General features: G+C 43.6%; 1 pseudogene; it reads right to left on the bottom strand.

The window, feature by feature from the left end:
• Positions 1–2684: 2684 nt before the first annotated feature.
• On the bottom strand, positions 2685–20775 carry LOC123396192 (annotated as a pseudogene).
• Positions 20776–21436: the final 661 nt, after the last annotated feature.

Here is a 21436-nt window from a genome sequence, read left to right as displayed (position 1 = left end):
TCAAACAAAACTCCAACACTAGGTTCAACTCTAATATCTTCAGGGGGTGTAAGTGGTCTAATGTGACCCCTACGTATCAGAGTTGGAGCTTTAGAATAATCCTTTATCCTAGCAGGGTATGGTGGTTTCTCAGTGTAAGCACAAGGAACAACAGGATCACTAAAAGCAATGACTTTCTCCTTAACAAGATTGGTTTTGGCTATGTTGCTTTCTATAGGAGGATGATATTTAAACCACTTCTCTTTGGGAAGATCAAGATGAGCAGCAAAAGATTCACAAAGAGAAGCTACTATCTCAGAGTCAAGTCCATACTTAGCGCTAAAATCTCTAGAAGTGTTTGTCTCAACAAAAGATTTAACGCAATCAAACTGGAAATTCATACCTGACTCCTTACCTTCCTCCAGCTCCCAATCTTCAGAGTTGCGTTTGATTCTCTCCAATAAATTCCACTTGTGATCAATATCCTTCTTCATAAAAGAACCGGTACAAGAAGTGTCAAGCATGGTACGATCTTCATGAGAAAGCCAGGCATAAAAGTTTTGAATGATGATTTCTCTCGAGAGCTCATGATTGGGGCATGAATATAGCATTGATTTAAGACTCCCCCAAGCTTGAGCTATGCTTTCCCTGTCACAAGGCCAAAAGTTATAAATAAAGTTCCGATCACGATGTACTAAATGCATAGGATAGAACTTTTGATGGAATTCCAATTTCAACCGATTGTAGCCCCATGATCCAGTATCATCACATAGCCTATACCATGTCAATGCCTTATCCTTCAAAGATAAAGGAAAGACTTTCTTCTTTACCTCATCCTCGGGCAAACCTGCAAGCTTAAATAAACCACAAACTTCATCTACATAGATCAGATGCAAGCCTAGATGTGAAGATCCATCTCTTGTGAAAGGATTAGCCAGCAGTTTCTCAAGCATACCCGAAGGAATTTCATAAAAGATATTTTCAGTAGGTACCTCAGGTTGAGGAACAACTCCTCATGATTTTGTTCATGGTGAAGATACCCCGAACAAACTCCTCAAAGGGATAGTTTCCATAGTGACAAGTGACAATAAATTTCAACACAGTATAAAAATGTTTCCTTACCAATTTCCACTTACTAAAGGCGCTTCACTCCCCGGCAACGGCGCCAGAAAAGAGTCTTGATGACCCACAAGTATAGGGGATCAATCGTAGTCCTTTCAATAAGTAAGAGTGTCGAACCCACCGAGGAGCAGAAGGCTCTGATAAACGGAATTCAGCAAGGTAATAACTGCAAGCACTGAAAGTAGCGGTAACAAGTGATTGTGTAGCGAGGTGAAACGTAGCAAGCAAAAAGTAACAAGTAACAAGTAGTAGCAATGGTGCAGCAAGTGGCCCAATCCCTTTTGTAGCAAGGGACAAGCCTGAACAAAGTCTTATAGGAGGAAAAACGCTCCCGAGGACACACGGGAATTTCTGTCATGCTAGTTTCATCATGTTCATATGATTCACATTCGTTACTTTGATAGTTTGATATGTGGGTGGACCGGCGCTTGGGTACTGCCCTTACTTGGACAAGCATCCCACTTATGATTAACCTCTCTCGCAAGCATCCGGAACTACAAAAGAAGTATTAAGACAAAGTCTAACCATAGCATTAAACTAGTGGATCCAAATCAGCCCCTCACGAAGCAACGCATAGACTGGGGTTTAAGCTTCTGTCACTCCAGCAACCCATCATCTACTTACTACTTCCCAATGCCTTCCTCTAGGCCCAAATATGGTGAAGTGTTATGTAGTCGACATTCACATAATACCACTAGAGGAAAAGACAACATATAGCATATCAAAATACCGAACGAATATCAAATTCACATGACTATTATCAGCATGACTTATCCCATGTCCTCAGGAACAACAGTAACTACTCACAAAGCATAATCATAATCATGATCAGAGGTGTAATGAATAGCATCAAGGATCTGAACATAAACTCTTCCACCAAGTAATCCAACTAGCATCAACTACAAAGAGTAATCAACACTACTAGTAACCTTACAAGTACCAATCGGAGTCGTGAGACGGAGATTGGTTACAAGAGATGAACTAGGGATTGGAGAGGAGATGGCGCTGATGAAGATGTTGATGAAGACGCCTCCCCTTCGACGAGAGGAGTGTTGGTGATGATGATGGCGACGATTTCCCCCTCCTGGAGGGAAGTTTCCCCTGCAGGATCGTCCTGCCGGAGCTCTAGATTGGATCTGCTCAAGTTCCGCATCGTGGCGGCGGCGAAACCACAAAAAAGCTCCCGTCTGATTTTTTCTGGACCAAGACGCTTCATATAGCAAAAGAGGGGGGGGGGCTAGTGGGCCGTCACGGAGCCCATAGGCCCCCACTCCGCCACCAGGGGGGTGGCGGTGTCAGGGCTTGTGGCGCCCTGGCAGCCCCCCTCCGGTAGTTCTTTCGCCCAGTAACTTTTATATAATCCCAAAAAATCCACGTAACTTTTCAGGGCATTTGGAGATGTGCATATTAGTGGAATAAGATTTGCTCCTTTACCAGTCGAGAATTCCAGCTGCCTGAATTCTCCCTCTTCAAATAAACCTTGCAAAATAAGAGAGAAAAGGCATAAATATGGTACCACAAGTAATATAACAGCCCAAAAAGCAATAAATATCAACATGAAAGCATGATGCAAAATGGACGTATCACCCATCCATATTAAAAACAAACGATCTGAGAGATAAATCGAATCCACACTGCACATTTGATATGATAACATCTATTGTGGCCCAAATGCCCAACGAACGAGGGCTAAAGTGATGTGAACCGCGCCACAATCTCCATTAATACGATCCATGAATGGGTATTCAGATGGGCGTAGATCGCCATACTCTTTTGCACCATCTATTAGCTGTAGATCATCTTCTTCTTGCTCTCCTTTCTTGATCCTCATGTCAAACTCAACAAGAACAAGGGCTAGTACTGTGATGTATCACTTAGGGCCAGTAATCTCAATAAGAGAACCCTGCAAAACTATTATTATTTAGTAGCTCATCATGTAAAGTAATAGGAAATATTAAAGCATATACTTTTCTTTCTAGTCAGTTGACAACAGATCTCAAATAAATGATAGCATACAATCCAAACCCTTGAAAGCAAAACAATTTTAGATATTTTGTCAGCAAACATAACTCAGTTGCATATATAACACAACAACAACAACAACAACAACAACACCACCAACAAAGCCTTTAGCCCAAACAAGTTGGGGCAGGCTAGAGGTGAAAGCCATAAGATCTCGCGGCCAACTCATGGTTCCGACACATGGATAGCAAGCTTCCACGCACCCCTGTCCATGGCTAGTTCTTTGGTGATGCTCCAATCCTTTAGATCTCTCTTTACAGACTCTTCCCATGTCAAGTTTGGTCTACCCCGGCCTCTCTTGACATTATCAGCATGCTTTAGCCCTCCGCTATGCACTGGGGCTTCTGGAGGCCTGCGCTGAATATGCTCAAACCATCTCACACGATGTTGGACAAGCTTCTCTTGAATTGGTGATACCCCAACTCTATATCGTATATCATCATTCCGGATTCAAGCCTTCCTTGTGTGGCCACACATCCATCTCAACATGCACATGTCCGCCACACCCAGTTGTTGCACATGTTGCCTTTTAGTCGGTCAACACTCAACGCCATACAACACTGCGGGTAGAACCGTCGTCCTATAGAACTTGCATTTTAGCTTTTGTGACAGCCCCTTGTCACAAATAATGACAGAAGCTTGGCGCCACTTCATCCATCCTGCTTTAATTCGATGGTTCACATCATCATCGATATCCCCAAACATCGAAAGGTGTCCATATGAGGCAACACCTGCCCATCAAGGCTAACACCCCCCTCATCCTCGTGCCTAGTAGTACTGAAGTGCACCTCATGTACTCAGTCTTAGTCCTACTAAGTCTAAAACCTTTCGATTCCAAGGTTTGCGTGCATAACTCCAACTTCCAGTTGACCCCCATCCGACTATCATCGACTAGCACCACATTATCCGCAAAGAGCATACACCATGGGATGTCTCCTTGTATATCCCTTGTGACCTCATTCATCACCAAGGCAAAAAGATAAGGGCTCAAAGCTAAACCCTGATGCAGTCCTATCTTAATCGAAAAGTCATCAGAGTCGCCATCACTTGTTCGAACACTTGTCACAACATTATCATACATGTCCTTGATGAGGGTAATATAACACAACTTAAATAAATCATGCCGAGGTAATTACCCACAAACTTGCGTAATATATGCAAGGTTCAACCCATTGTTGCATAATATCTTCCAAAGCACATGAATTGCATATACAAATCCATAAAATGACATAAATGAGATCATCAAGTGGAGCCACCATCACCAAGACATCAAATGTTTGACCTCTATGATTGCAGGATTCCCGAAACGTGGTAACACCAAAGCACAAGATTAAAGTGTTGTGCCATCTTGAGTATAAGAGGACTGAAAGACTGTTTGATTGTGGACAGGAAAAGCATAGGTTTTTTCCTAAAATGTTGGAGTAGAATCCTAAGAGGAAAAAAATCCTATGATTTGCAACCCTAAGGTAGGAAAAATTCACGCGGACTAGAATTCTCCAAAAATGAATTGGACATCCTTTCTATCAAGGAGGCCGTATAAAAGTGAAGATACCATTTCACTTATGACAACAATCAGAGAGAAGGGCATTTTGTAGTTTAAGTGCTATTTTTTTGGTGTGTTTGGGTAATTCGTGGTATGAATCCTCATATGCATTTTACTAAGTAATTATAATGTCTTACATGAAGTAAGCCTCTAGAATTATTTTGGTTGATTTTACCTTAAATACCTATTACTCACTAATAGAACACTTAAATAAATTATAATCCACAAGCAGCATGAATGTCGTTCATGTCTACGTCAAGTAAAGGTAAGGAAAGTGAGGGTTCGACAACAAAGAAAATCCTATTAATCTTCCTTGGCCGCCCAATGGGACCAAACTTAGTGTTCTCGAGCAGTTGGATGAGTTATAGCATCCGAAACCATATGACAAGACAGAGACATGTGTGTCTAAGTCTGCGCCGAGGAGAGAGCGCTAACACAGGTTATGCATGTTGTTGGGAGTCGGGATCTGCTAGCAGTCCCCGACAATGGCACCAGAAAAGAACTGCTTCCAGTTGCTCAACAATTAGCAATTGTCTTGCAATGGCCCACCAGCGTGTGGGATCGCGTCAGTTTTCGAGGGTAGAGTATTCAACCCAAATTTTTTGGTTCGACACGATGGGAGTGAAAGGATATTCTCCAGTATTAGCAGTTGATTTGTCGGTTCAACCACACCTGAAAGATTAGTATCTGCAAGCAGGATATAAGCAGCAAAAGTAGTATGATAGCAACGGTGCCAGAAACGATCTGTTGACGAGGCAGACTATTCCTAACTGTTGTATCAATGGCGCCAGAAAAGTATTGTAGCAGGTAGTAGCAGTGCAACGAGTAACAACAGTGGCAAGGAACGTCAGTAGTGACATCAGTAGCAAGTAGCAGCAGTAGCGAGTAACAGCAGTAGAAAGTAACAGTAGCAACAAGTAACAGTAGCAGCAACAGTAGTAACAACAGTAGCAGCAGAGCAAGTAATAGTAGTAGCAACAGTAGTGGCAGCAGCAGCAGGACAAAGCAAGTAACAGTAGCAGCAAGTAACAGTAGCAACAAGTAATAGTAGCAGCAACAGTAGTAACAGCAGTAGGAGCAGAGCAAGTAACAGTAGCAGTGGGACAAACTCGTAGGCAATGGATCGGTGATTTGTTGGATAACATTCATAATGCAACAGTTATAACACGAGAGATATGTGGCTAGCTCCCGTTCGTCGATGTGATGTAGGCATGCATTCCGTGTGTAGTCATACGTGCTTAGGGAAAAGAACTTGCATCACATCTATTGTCCATCCCTCCCGTGGCAGCGGGGTCCAAATGGATACTACGGGATATTAAGGTTCTCCTTTTAATAAAGAACTGGACCAACGCATTAGCACTTGGTGAACACATGAACTCCTCAAACTATGGTCATCACCGGGAGTGGTTCCGGTTATTGTCACTCCGGGGTTGCCGGATCATAACACATAGTAGGTAACTACAACTTGCAAGATCGGATCTAAAACACACATATATTGGTGACAACATAATAATTTCAGATCTGAAATCATGGCACTCGGGCCTTAGTGACAAGCATTAAGCAAGGCAAAGTAGTAGCAACATCAATCTCAGAACATAGTCGATACTAAGGATCAATCCCCCTCAAAACCAACTCGATTACATGATAGATCTCATCCTACTCATCACCGCCCAGCAAGCCTACGAATAGATTACTCACGAACGATGAAGAGCTTCATGGAATTGGAGAGGGAAGAAGGTTGATGATGACGATGGCGACGATCTCCTTGATCTGGAGCCCAAAACGGACTCCAGATCTGCCCTCCAGGGCAAGAACGAGATGTGGCGGCGCGTCTGGATCGTGAAACGCGATGAACTCTTCTCTCTTGATTTTTTCCGGGACGAAAGGGATTAAATAGCGCTGGAATTGGGGGCGGCAGAGCCACGTGGGCCCCACAAGCCTGGTGGCCGCGGCCAGGGGGGGAGGCCGCGGCCACAGGGCTTGTGGCCCACTGGCCCGTCCCCTTCGGTGGATCTTTGCGCAGGTATTTTTCATATTTTCCAGAAATATTCTCCGTAAATTTTCAGGACATTCCGAGAACATTCATTTCTGCACAAAAACAACACCATGACAATTCTGCTGAAAATAGCGTTAGTCCGGGTTAGTTCCATTCAAATCATGCAAATTAGAGTCCAAAACAAGGGCAAAAGAGTTTGGAAAAGTAGATACGATGGAGACGTATCAACTCCCCCAAGCTTAAAACCTTGCTTGTCCTCAAGCAACTCAGTTGACAAACTGAAAGAGAAAGAAAAACTTTGACAAACTCTGTTTGATCTTGTTGTTGCAACTATGTCTAACTCATAACGAGAATTTCAGCAAGATCACAAGTTAACCACATAAGCAAGTGACACATAGGTCTCACGGTAAACTAATATCAATGGCATAATCAGCTAGCGAGCTAATAATAATGAGTTTTATATACCAACAATTCAATCAAAACAAGCATGAAGCAATATGAATAGGTGGTATCTCGCTAGCTCTTTCTGAGACCGCAAAACATAAATGCAGAGCACTTTCAAAGACCAAGGGCTGACTAAACATTCTAATTCATAGCAACGAAGATCCAGTCATAGTCATACTCAATATCTATGTTGGCATTCAAGACAAACCATTATAAGCTCTTAGCTAATTAAGCATGGCATCAGAAACTATGATCTCTAAGTTGTCATCGCAAACATGGTTCTCTCTCAACAAAGCTGAATCTGGGACGACAAGCTAGTCATATTTACAAAAACAAAATAGATAGAGTTCATACCAGCTTTTCCAGTCTCAGTCACTTCATCATATATCATCATTATTGCTTTTCACTTGCACGATCGAACGATGTGAACGATAATAAGAGTGCTCGTGCGTTGGACTAAGCTGAATCTGCAGGCAAACACAAAGGAGAAGACAAAGTAATATGTCTCTTTAACAAATGAACATATATGCATGCGAGAGCCACTAAACATTGTAACCATGGTCTTCTACCTCGACTCAAAGAAAAAGAAAACTATTTACACGGGAAAGTTCCCAACAAGCAAAAGAAGAAAGGAAAATCTTTTTGGGTTTTCTCAAAAGGACACAAAACAAAAATAAACTAGCATGGATAATACAGTGGCAAAGTGTAAACACCGACTAACAAAGTGAAAGCATAAGCATGAATGTAAAGTTGGTGCAAACACGTACTCCCCCAAGATTAGGCTTTTGGCATAGCTTGGTCTACTGCCAAGGACGGTCCTGGCGAAACCCAAAATCATAATCGGGGTTATACGGGAGCGCTGCAGCCACTGCCTGAATAGCTGCCTCACGGAGACGAGCAGCCGTCGCCTCCCTCTCATACTCCTCTGCCTCTCGTGTGGTCATGTAGTATCTCCGTTTTACCTGAAAGTCAAAGAAAGCAGGAGCAGGAAGGGTAATATGGAAAACACGCTGCCGGTTAAATATCAATCGGTAGGAGGGATTCATCATTCCTCTCAAGGAACTGGTAGCGTGTCATAGCGACGCGGTCAATGAAAGTTGTATGGAGCGGGGGATCTCCTGCACGGATGGGTACTCCAAGAAAATTTGCCATGCGAGTGGCATAGATGCCGCCAAAGAAATCCCCATCAATAGCATTCTTATTCAGCCTCCTTGCTATAATAGCTCCCATGTTGAAGCTTTTATCACCCGTCACTGCGCTCTTAAGGATACTAAGGTCGGATGCGCATAGGTGAAAATGTTCAACCTTGTCGTTAATGCATCTACCTATGAAGAGGGCAAAGTAGTGCAAGGCAGGGAAATGAATGCTTCCTATGGTAGCTTGCATCATGTCTCTAGTTTCTCCAACAGTTATACTAGAGACAAAATCTCTAACCGAAGACTTAGCAGGATCATTAAGACTACCCCCATCGGGTATCTTGCAAATCCTATTGAAATCCTCCAAATCCATGGTGTAGGATTTATCATACAGATAAAACAGTATGGATGAGTCACGACCAACTGAAAATTTAAATCTACGCACGAAAGAGGCAGTGAGCATAGCATACTGTTCACATTTATCTGAGAGGAATTCTTCTAACCCGGCATTGCGGACAAGTGTATCAAACTCATCCTTGAAGCCTGCTTTGATCATGAACTCATCGGAAGGCCATTCACATGGTTGTTCTGGTGCGTCCCTTAGTTGATAAGGACCGGGCTCCCGAATAGAAAGACGGGGACCCTTCTTACTTGAGGAACCACCATGAAACTTCCTCCTGAACATAATTTCTTTTTGCTGAAATTTTTGAAATTCAAGAGAAAAGTGAATAAAGACCAACCACACCTTGTAGCAACTACTCCTACTAGTGCCTAGAGACCGTATCACGCGCTAAAACTACTTGGGACCAGCTAAAATCAACATTTCAAGCTCAAGAACAGGGTCACCAAGGTAGCAAGAATACGCGAAGGATAAAGCACTAGAGTAGAAACTAATTGGACCAATGGAGGAGTCACTTACCAAGGAGTAATTTCCCCAAAACTGTTCGGAGAATGGTGCTTTGAGCAAGGAGATCAAAAATCACAGCCAAATGAGCAAGACCATGGGTTTGAGCTGCGAAACGATTTTTTCTGGAGGTAGAAGAAGAGGATGGGAGCTGGAATGAGTGGAGGGGGTCCCTGTGGGCCCCACAAGCTTGGTAGCCGCGGCCAGGGGGGAGGCCGCGGCTATAGGGCTTGTGGCCCACTGGTGTGGCCCCTAGGCGAGCTCTCAATCCCAGTATTTTTTTAAAAATCCAGAAAAAATCATATTTGATTTTCAGGACCATCGGAGAACTTTTATTTTTGGGGTACTTTTCTCCACGACGCTAATACAGAAAACAGGAAAAACTAAACTAAATCTATCATTTTTCTTCTAAGCAACAGAAAGTGAAAGTTTAAAATAGAGGTATGTGACTCCTTGATTCATCCATTTCATGGTCATCGAAAGAAATCCGTCAATGGGGTTGATCAAATCCTCATGACAAAACTTTTTCGAATCCCAAAAGGAAACGGAGAATTGTCGAATAGCCACTAAGTCACCTCAATGGGGATATGAATCTCCCCAACAAGCAAATCATACTTCATCTTAACACGAGAAATAGGGCATTCAAAGCTCCCAATAAGAATCGATGAACTTTTTTCGATAGCACTGATGCAATGTACTTGATATCGTTTCTTCGGAAAGTGCACTGTATGCTCATTACCATTGACATGGAAGGTGACATTGCCTTTGCTGCAATCTATAACAGCCCTTGCGGTGTTTAAGAATGGTCTTCCAAGAATGATCGCCATGGCATCATCCTCAGGAATATCCAGGATAACGAAGTCCGTTAAGATAGTAACGTTAGCAACCACAACAGGCACATCCTCGCAAATGCCGACAGGGAAAGCAGTTGATTTGTCGGCCATTTGCAGAGAGATTTTAGTGGGTGTCAACTTATCCAGTTCAAGTCTACGATAAAGAGAGAGCTGCATAACACTAACACCTGATCCAAGGTCACATAAGGCAGTTCTTACGTAGTTTCTTTTAATGGAGCAAGGTATAGTGGGCACTCCGGGATCACCAAGTTTCTTAGGAGTTCCACCTTTGAAAGTGTAATTGGCGAGCATGGTGGAGATCTCAAGATCTGGTATCTTCCGTTTATTAGTCACGATATCTTTCATGTACTTGGCATATCGAGACATTTTGAGCATATCAATTAACCGCATCTGCAGAAAGACGGGTCTCAACATTTCAATAAAGCGCTCAAAATCCTCATCATCCTTTTTCTTAGATGGCTTAGGAGGAAAGGGCATGGGTCTCTGAACCCATGGCTCCCTTTCTTTACCATGCTTCCTAGCAGTGAAGTCATTCTTATCGTATCTCTTAGGTTGTGGGTTATCAGGATTAACCGTAGGTTCAATCTCCACATCCTCATCATTGCTAGGTTGAGCATTATTATGAACATCGCTGTCGATATTGTCACCAGGTTCATGTTCATCACCAGATTGTGTTTCTGCATCAGACGCAGGAATATCATTTGGTTCTTCAGGTGTGACAGTATTTGGTGAACTGACATGTAGGTTTCTATCATCCTTCTTCTTCTTAGGATGACTGGGTGTATCAACATTATTTCCTTGAGAATCTTGATCAATTCTCTTAGGATGGCCTTCAGGATACAAAGGTTCCTAAGTCATTTTGCCTCCTCTAGTAATGACTCTGACAGAGTTGTCATTTAATTCATTGAGCAAGTCATTCTGAGCTTTAAGTACTTGTTCTAACTGAGTAGTAATCATAGAGGCATGTTTACTCAGAAGCTTCAGATCATTGACATTTCTGTCTACACAAGCACTTAAATGACTAAGCATACGAGTAATTTGTTCCAATTGTCTGCTAACATAATCATTGAAACTCTGTTGTTTGGCAACAAAGTTGTCAAATTCATCAAGGCATAGGCTAGCAGATTTGTCAAAAGGAATATCACTCTCATTAAATCTACGCAGAGAATTCACCTCGACTACTTGTATCGGGTTATCGAGACCATGGATCTCTTCGATGGGCGGTAGATTTTTGACTTCTTCAGATCTAATGCCTTTCTCTTGCATAGATTTCTTGGCTTCTTGCATATCTTCGGGACTGGGGAATAGAATACCTCTTTTATTAGGAGTTGGCTTAGGAGGTGGTTCGGGAATAGTCCAAGCATTATCGTTGATCAAGATGTTATTCAGTAGGATCTCAGCTTGTTCTACAGTTCGTTCCCTAAAAACACAACCGACACAACTATCTAGGTGGTCTCTAGAGGCATCAGTAAGTCCGTTATAGAAGATATCAAGTATCTCGTTCTTCTTAAGAGGGTGATCAGGCAAAGCATTCTGTAGCTGGATGAGCCTCCCCCAAGCTTGTGGGAGACTCTCTTCTTTGAGTTGAGCAAAGTTCTATATTTCCTGCAAGGCAGTTTGCGTCTTATGGGCATGGAAATATTTCTCACAGAAGTAATAGACCATATCCTGGGGACTACTCACACATCCAGGAGCAAGAGAAGTGAACCAGGCTTTAGCGTCATCCTTTAGAGAGAAAGGAAACAGCTTAAGGATATAGTAGTAGCGGATCTTCTCCTCACTAGTGAAAAGGGTGGCTATATCGTGTAGTTTGGTAAGATGGGCTACGACCGTCTCAGACTCATAACCGTGGAAAGGATCAGACTCGACTAGAGAGATTATCTCAGGGTCGACAGAGAATCCATAATCCTCATCGGTGATAAAGATAGGTGAAGTGGCAAACATCGGGTCATATTTCATCCTAGCTTTCAGAGATTTTTCCTTCCACTTGAGAAGTAATTTCTCAGCGTCATAGGCATCCTTACACGCAAGAAAATCCTCAGCTATCTCTCCCTCCATAACATAACCCTCAGGTATATCAGGCAATTCATATCTAGGAGAGCTAGATCTAGAAGGAGCAAAAGCAGGTTCTATCTCTATAGTATCGGCAGTTTCAGAAGCATCACGAGCATTGGCAGTAACTCTAGCAATATGAGCATCAAGGAATACCCCTAGTGGCATATCAGGAAAAGTAGTATCTCTAGCAATATCAAGCATAGCATCATCAGGCAAAATAGCACCTCTAGCATCATGGATAGGAGTATCAGGCATAGCATCTCTAGCAGTATCAGACATAGTATCATCAAGCAAAGCAGTATCAAGCATAGCATCATGGATAGCAGTATCAGGCATAGCATCTCTAGCAGTATCAGACATAGTATCAAGCATAGTAGCATCATAAGCATCATCAATAGCAGTAGCATCTCTAGCATTATCTAGCACATGCAACATATCAAGATTTCTAGCAGGAGGTGGAGTCGCAAACTTACTCATAACTGAAGGTGAATCAAGTGCAGAGCTAGATGGCAGTTCCTTACCTCCCTCGTAGTTGAGGGCAAGACTTTGGTTCTTGGATCTTTGAGATTATTCATAGTGATCTGCAGATATAAATCCCAAGTGACTCAGAGAATATAGCTATCCCTCCCCGGCAACGGCGCCAGAAAAGAGCTGCTGGCAGTCCCCGGCAATGGCACCAGAAAAGAACTGCTTCCAGTTGCTCAACAATTAGCAATTGTCTTGCAATGGCCCACCAGCGTGTGGGATCATGGTAGTTTTCGAGGGTAGAGTATTCAACCCAAATTTGTTGGTTCGACACGATGGGAGTAAAAGGATATTCTCCAGTATTAGCAGTTGATTTGTCGGTTCAACCACACCTGAAAGATTAGTATCTGCAAGCAGGATATAAGCAGCAAAAGTAGTATGATAGCAACGGTGCCAGAAACGATCTATTGACGAGGTAGACTATTCCTAACTGTTGTATCAATGGCGCCAGAAAAGTATTGTAGCAGGTAGTAGCAGTGCAACGAGTAACAACAGTGGTAAGGAACATCAGTAGTGACAGCAGTAGCAAGTAGCAGCAGTAGCGAGTAACAGCAGTAGCAAGTAACAGTAGCAACAAGTAACAGTAGCAGCAACAGTAGTAACAGCAGTAGCAGCAGAGCAAGTAACAGTAGTAGCAACAATAGTGGCAGCAGCAGCAGGACAAAGCAAGTAACAGTAGCAGCAAGTAACAGTAGCAGCAACAGTAGTAACAGCAGTAGCAGCAGAGCAAGTAACAGTAGTACTGGGACAAACTCGTAGGCAATGGATCGACGACTTGTTGGATGACATTCATCATGCAACGAGATGTGGCGATGCCTCTGGATCGTGAAACGCGATGAAATCTTCTCTCTTGATTTTTTCAGGGACGAAAGGGAATAAATAGCGCTGGAATTGGGGGCGGCAGAGCCACGTGGGCCCCACAAGCCTGGTGGCCGCGACCAGGGGGGAGGCCTCGGCCACAGGGCTTGTGGCCCACTAGCCCGTCCCCTCCGGTGGATCTTTGCGTAGGTATTTTTCATATTTTCCAGAAATATTCTCTGTAAATTTTCAGGACGTTCGAGGAACTTTCATTTCTGCACAAAAACAACACCATGGCAATTCTGCTGAAAACAACGTAAGTCTGGGTTAGTTCCATTCAAATCATGCAAATTAGAGTCCAAAACAAGGGCAAAAGAGTTTGGAAAAGCAGATACGATGGAGATGTATCAAGATCGATGGGGATTAAGAGGGTCTAAGACGGCACGACATTCCATGCTGGCAATGTAGTAGGGCAAAGCTGAGGATCTACAAGCACGATGCATTCAGTGCAAACAAGCGGAGTGGTCGCCAAGCGTGCCACGTTGTCTATAGACTAGGGGGCAAGGGATGAAGTCGATGCGCTAAGGGGTACACAATGTTGGGCGGCGAAAAAGAGTATAAACATTGCTAGGTGCATCCTCAAGCACACTCATAGGTAGAGGGTGTCAACAAAACAGTCATTGTTCAGGCCAGGTCGCCTCACTTGCCAAGGGTGAGGTTAGCAACACCTAGGAGATGACTTGAGATGGGAGTTTATGTGGTTGCATCGAAGAGGCTACCCTTCAAAGGATGAACTAAGGCCCACATTTCTTCAACCCGGCAATGGCCTATTTTTTTAAGAGAAACCCATGGGCTAATTTTGAGCCACTCCACTTAAAGGGCAAGACTAGTCGAGGGTAACCAGCAACTAGTCCATAAGTCATTTGATGTGCCAACCAGTCGAGTCGAGATATCAAGTCAACAACCAAACTTACGACAAGCTCAAGATGAGGCACAGCTTCAGTATTGAGATACCAGCTGACTGCCACATTGATATCCAAGACAAATTCAAGGTTGAACATGAGAGGACTTCGATGGATCATATGGCAGTCATCTTGATCGACGAGGAGTACGTTGATATGAAGACCAAATTCCCAAGGTATCATCACAAAAAGTGGGAGAGGACCCCACTTGACGGTATCAGCATTGAGTATGCAGCAAAAGATGTATACGTTTCATATGAGTTGTACCGCAAGATTCGAATCATGAACTATAGCCAGCGTCACCTTGCACCAGCACCAGCACCACGAGTTTGGGGACTTTCTCATTCAGACGAGTAGTGTTGACAACGGCGAACACTTGTATATATATGTGTGCTAGCTATTATTATGTAGTGGTTGGACGAGTATTATTATGTACTGCTTGGACCAATTTATCTCTAGTTTCTGTTTGTGCTATTAGTTTCCAAATTTTAATGGTTTAAACCTTTCTAACTTCATTTCCTACTTTTCATTGTTTCATGCATTTCGATCACATATATAGCACGCTTCATTTGCTGGTACAAACTAATGACCCTAAAATTGAAATATTCTGTTATGATCAATTAAAATATTCTACTAATAGCAAAAAGAATGAACTAAAATAATCAATTAAAATATTCTGTTATGATCAACTAAAACAAAACTATAATATTCTTCAATAGCAAAAAGAATCAACTAAAAAGCTTTTATAAAACTCTAATAGCAAAAATAATCAACTAAAAAGATTTTATAAACCTCTAGTATTTTTGACATTAAAATTATATAAAATTTATGCAAAATCAACTAGTATTTTTTGTTCAAAATATTAATAGCAAAAACAATTTTCATAAAGTACTTTTTTTGTTAGAAACTTTAATAGCAAACTAAAATAACAAAATCCGTTTTTGATTAAAACACCCATTTAAAATAACCTAAAAATTACAAAAAGAACCCTCTCAACTTTTTAGCACATGCTATATGGGTGAAATGATGATACCATGCCAACTTTCAACCTTTTCAGATTTTATTTGTAGTGTTTTTCAGTTTGAGGGTCATTTAGCTCAAAGAATCAGTAAATGCATGGAAAATACCAAATGATGTCAGAAAGGGTTGAAAATTGATGATGTGACTTTGAATGATGCATTTTGAACACACAAAAAGTCTGGAGTTCAAATAAGTTGAAGAAATGAAAGCCCTTTGTAACAGATGAGTTTTCGTATGAAACTATGATACTTCGAAAGAGGTTGTACGATTTGTACACGAAGTGCATCCAGTTTTTGCCGTAACCCTCTCAATTTTTTAGCACATGCTAAATGATGATACCATGCGAACTGTCAAACTTTGGAGCCACCAAACGGGACTAAGGTCCTTTGCTTCCCGCCATTCGGCCTGCCGAAAATGAGCCTTAGTCCCGGTTGATGGCATAAACTGGGACTATAGAGGTACCTTTAGTCCCGGTTGAAGCCACCAACCGAGACTAAAGGTGGGGCTATATAAGCGGCAGTTTGGAAATTTTGATCTCTCCCCTGTCTCCATTCGATCCCGTTGCCAACGCCGCTCCTGCCCCCGGCGCCGCCAGGCTGCCGGAGTCGCTGCCGCCCTCGAATCCGTCTTCATCGTCGCCGCCACCTACGTCGGCCGCCTGCGCCTCCTCCACCTGCCCGCGGACGAGCAGCTGCTGCGCCCCAGCCCTCCTCTGCTTCCCACGGTGAGCTCCGCCGTCACTCTTCCCTCTCCTCCTCTAGCTCCAGTTGCCTCCCATCGGGCTACGCTCTGGCGCCCCCTCCTCTCCCCACGCCGCGCTCAGGCGCCCCCATCCTCTCCCCTCGCCGGTGCCGTGCACCCCCGCGCTCAGGCTACCCCATGAGAAGGTGCAGACAAAAAATAGTAGAGGGATTAGTTAGCAGTGCAAACATTACTTCCATCTCTATTGCAAAAATTAGTTATGCAAAAATCCCCGACGAGCAGTGCAAAAATTAGTTATGGAAAAATTAGTTAGAGTGCTCTATTGCATCATTGGGGATTATATAACATAGCAACTATTATCTATAAGCTATATTTTCTTTTTTGTTAAGTTTTTTGCTGAACCTAATTAAATAGTTGCTACTCGTATCTAGCAGTAAAAGTTTAGAAAAGTTTATTAAATAGTAGGAATTGAAATAATTGTAAAATTGGTTCTCGACGTTGACGTACGATGCCTGGCCCGCATCCTCGTCATCGACTCGGTGGCGATCACCTGCTTGAGAGGCGCCAGCATGTGCGGGACTCGACTCCGCCTGGCTAGCACTCGGAGGAGCTACCTTCCAGGGCACGCAACTTGGTGAGAAAACGGGCTCCCTCGTCGACCCGGAGCTTCTTTGGTGGAAGTCGCGTGGGCCACTTTCGGTGCCGAGGCTGCCGGCCCCCGAGGAGCAGGTACGTCGCCGTGTGAGGGAGGAGGACGAGCACGTCCATCGCTACATGGAGGCGTTGGAAGCCAGGTTCTCTAATACCTGACAGGTTCTTCAGGGATCTCACCCGAGCTATGATCCGGTGATGGTTCCTGCTCTTTGGGTGTCCACCGCCCGCGCCTCGGTACAGCGGCAACTCTTTATTGGTTGATCAGTTAGATATTATTTGAGGGATGTATTATTGATGTATTCGAGTTTATATATTTGATAATATTAAGTGGATTATAGGATGATGCATTATTTAAGTGGATTATTCGATGTATTAGTGATATTATATATACATGATGATCTTGCTAGCTAAAGTGAACACTAAATTGTTTTATCTTTTTGTCGGTTAGTTAAGCTATGGACGGTAGAGACATAGACCATGATCAACAGGATGTCCTGTACGACATGATACGTTGTGGAAACGAAACGAATGAAAAAGCAAATGATGAGTGCACACAATACCTTAACCCAGCCGATGAGGGAATTGAGGAAGAACAACCAAGAGACGAAGGAGCCCCAAACCGGGACTTTTAAGCTGGTCGATGGAATTTTTCCAATCCACATCGCCAGTTCCTTCTTCCTCCTCTCGCCTGACTGCACCGACGACCACCTCCTCGCGCCGGACCACATACTCGCACCATACCTCCTCACGCGCCCTCCTCCCCGTCGCCGAGCCCGCTTCTCATTGTCGCCGGCCTCCACAGCTAGCTTCATCCCCGGGCCCCCAGTGAGCTCCTCCTGACGCCACCGTCCCGCCCACACCGTCGTCGACCTCGTGCCCCCGCCATCGTTGCGGGACCCGTGCCATCGTCACCGTGCCCTCCCCCGAGCCTCGTCATCGTCGCCGCACCCTCCCCCTCTAGTCAGAAGTATGGCATTTTTAGATGTGCTCTTTTTTTGATGAGATGTATGAGATGTCTTACGAAGATGAGATGAGATGTTTTGTGGAAATGTGAGAGAAATGAGATGAGATGAGATGATAGAATTTCTTTTAGGTTTTTTAGATAGACAAACAAATGTTAAAATTTGCATGTGCTCTGGCTTTTTTTGTTGCATAATGAGATTAGATGAGATGAGTCCCCGACGATCGTCGGAGGAGTCCTCGACGATCGCCGGTGAGGAGTCCCTGACGATCTTCGGAGGAGTTCCCGACGATCGCCGGTGAGGAGTCCCTCACGATCATGAAGGAGTCCCCGACGAACCTTAGAGGAGTCCCTGACGATCGCCGGTGAAGATTCCCCGACGATCGTCGGTGCGGAGTCCCCGACGATCGTTAGAGGAGTCCCCGACGATCGTCGGTGAAGAGTTCCCGACGATCACTGGTGAGGAGTCCCCGACGATCGTCGGAGGAGTCCCCGAGGATAGTCGATGAGGAGACCCCGACGATCGTCAGAGGAGTGCCTGACGGTTGTCAAAGGAGTCCCCGACGATCGCCGATGAAGAGTTCCCGACGTGTCCCCGTTCAAAGTGTATTCTGATATAGAGGTGTGCTCGAGCGGAGCTGCTGCCGAGCAGAGGTATGATGAAACAGCTGATATCAATCTGGAGTTTGTTGCACTGTACGGAGAAGCGACCAAGGCTCATGGCATGTCTATTGTTCGGTACTTAAACCATATACAAGATTTCGCTGACGTAGCATAACCGTATCGACACGGGTCTCCACTCGTCAAACCTGAGTTAGTCAATGAGCTACCAATAAAAATGCGAAGATTGCATAACTGGTAATCATTGTACCTCACGATGGACTAGTAAAAGTCATGGACCCAAAATGCAAACCCCTCACTGATTGGGCGAACATGCAGGAATGCCTCGAGAGGTAATTTCAATCATTATGGCACTATATCGAAAAGTTTTCGTTCATTTCCTGATAGCAAGTAATTAATATGGAACTCCTTTATCATTTCCTTTTCTTGGCAGGGCTTGGGAACGGTTCACCGCCAAGTGTCGGGGTGTTTCAAAGCCAGAGCTTACATTTAAACAAATGGATGTAAGTACTACTAGCTAGACCCGCACATCTCTTTATTCTAGTTTCAATACCATTATCATGCTTGATTATGTTTTTGATTGAACTTTGTTCTCGTAAAGTGCTTGAGGCAGGAACACGGGAACAATTTATGTGGATACTATGTTTGCAAGTTCATTCACCAGACGATCCATGAGACGGGCAAAAATCGGGACTTAAAAAAAATTGAAGTACGATAAACAATACTCACAACTTTATTTTATTATCACCAATTGTGTTCGGTTTCATTGATATATATCGACCCCTACTTTAAATTAGATCGAACGGTTGCGGGACGATCTTCTACCACAGGAACGCGTACGAGCAATTCAAGAGGAAATTGCCGGATCCTTAGACGCAGAGGTCCTAGATTTGAAGGGGGAATACTATTGCCCGCCGGTTGAAGTGAAATGTTAGAGTGTAAAATATATGCATGTGTGCATGTAACTCGTGTCTACATTTTATAATATGTTCGACAAAGCACCACAAATGAGATGGTGTAATATATTCATGACAATGATGTGCAATATAGTTGTTCCTTTATTGCTGTGTATGTACCATCCAATTTAGTGCAAAACAAAAATTAAAAAGTTCCCAAAACAAATAAATGGAAAAATAGCAAACAAAAAAGGGGCAGCAAAATAGCCCCCATCCAATTTACTGCAAAAGCCTAAACCCTAAAAAGTGCTAAAAAAAGGCAGTGAAGCAATAGCCCCGGTTTGTAATAAGAACCGGGACTAATACCCCTCACCCCTTGCTCCCAGCCCCGCCACGTGGAGGACCATTAGCGCCGGTTCGGGGCCGAACCGGGGCTAGCATTAGTCCCGGTTCCTGAATCGGGGCTAATGGCCCAAACGAACCGGGTGTGAAACCGGGTTTTCTACTAGTGCTTTATGCATATCATGCCGAGATTGAGCTCCATTATTAAAAGAATCCAATGCTAAATTTAATTGCATACATGTAAATATGTGCACCTGTTCCACAACGATGGGATCATCTCTGCTGCAGTTGACAACATAATTAAGCAATGAATCATCAAAATCCTGCACTGCTATATATCCATCTATCTGTACCAAGCCGACGTTGGTACTAGTTTTAGCCTGTTTTAATAAGAAAATCTGCAACATTTCAGTTACACAATGTATTTCACTTTTTCCCGATTCGGGGAGCAATTCATGGGCTGCGAGGACATCATTGGCTCTAGTTGTGCTTCATAAAGCAAAACTACGTATATTATATTTCAACAAATAGTGAATTAAACAATATCTCTCACAAGTAGAATTAAAATTACGATCTACCAACACATACTTGTGTTTGATTAGAGAACATAATTAAAATAAGCATAATGTCTTTCAACTTTATGAGTCAGAGCTTGTTCGTTTATGGGTAAAACTGGCAGATATTTATGTAATAAAAATAGTTTTAGTTTGTTAACTAGTGTTAAGACCTTAACCATGCATGATATATCAAGAAATTTTTATCCAAAAATTTTAGATAAACATTCAACTTGAAAATACTTTGCTTTTTGCTAATTCATATAATAGTGAGCTAAACGATCTTGTATTTCTTCACAGAGAGGGAGTATTTTGCAGTTTTTAAAAATAAACATGATAATGCATTTTCAATCAAATCAACCAAAGCACGTTACAGATTATGATAGGGAAGAGATTAGGATGACTTACTCTCATCACGTCGGGTAATAAGTGGCCATAGACGTAGAAAACAAGAGTGTCTCTTGTAAATAGAACCGTCCCGATGGGTGTTGTTGTGAGGAATCTGGGGTGTATATACACGATAAGAGGTTCGGCCCTTCATCTCTGCTCTATCCATCGCTTGGGTGATGGCAGATTGCTCGCCGTTGGCGTAGGTGGAGGTGGAGAAATAGTTAGTGGAACAAGGGAAACAGAAGAGCGAATTTGGCTTGCCCCGTGTGTTCTCGCCTTTTACTGCAATATTCATCGCTATGATGACCAAGGACGCATAAGCAGATCTGCACCGAAAGAATCAACGGCTTGCATTGCAGGATTCTGAATCTGAAGAGAAGAGAAGACAAGAAGGAATCTACCTACCGTGAAACGTGGTCCACAGGTAGATGGGGCATCCCGTAGCCAAAGTTGGTGAAGAAGAAGGGGGGCAAGCCTGCGGGGCAGGTACGAGGCGGGATTGACGGCGCGACGCGGCCTGCGTGCGTGACAAAGGGAGATGACGACGACGAAGCCCTTCAAACGTCGGACGGCTCCGGCCCTGCTTCCACTTGCGTTTGGGCTTGGGCCCAATGTGAAGTGAAGTATAGGGTTTGCTCTGGATGAGGGGTTTTATGGGGACGGACTGACGTAAGTGGTGGATCGGGCTGACGGCGAATGCGCTCGGGCGCATCCGGGCCATCCCATATTCATCCTACGTTTTGGGTCGGATATGAATGTCGTCGGACAGTCCAAACGTTTGAAAACGGTTTGAGGTGTCTAGATAGATCGGGCTTCTTTACCGATAAATGATCGGTCCGTCCGTCCGGGCATTTAGACAATGCAGTCATGCGAAATCACAACCCTAGAAAAGCAAGAGATGACTTTGGGACAACGAGGTACTCCATCACTAGTAGGAGAAAGGCTACCAGTAGCGT

Source organism: Hordeum vulgare, chromosome 5H (genome assembly GCF_904849725.1).
Source record: "Hordeum vulgare subsp. vulgare chromosome 5H, MorexV3_pseudomolecules_assembly, whole genome shotgun sequence".
Lineage (NCBI taxonomy): Eukaryota > Viridiplantae > Streptophyta > Magnoliopsida > Poales > Poaceae > Hordeum > Hordeum vulgare.
Note: the sequence above shows the minus strand (reverse complement) of the source record. Positions and strands in the feature narration are given on the sequence as shown.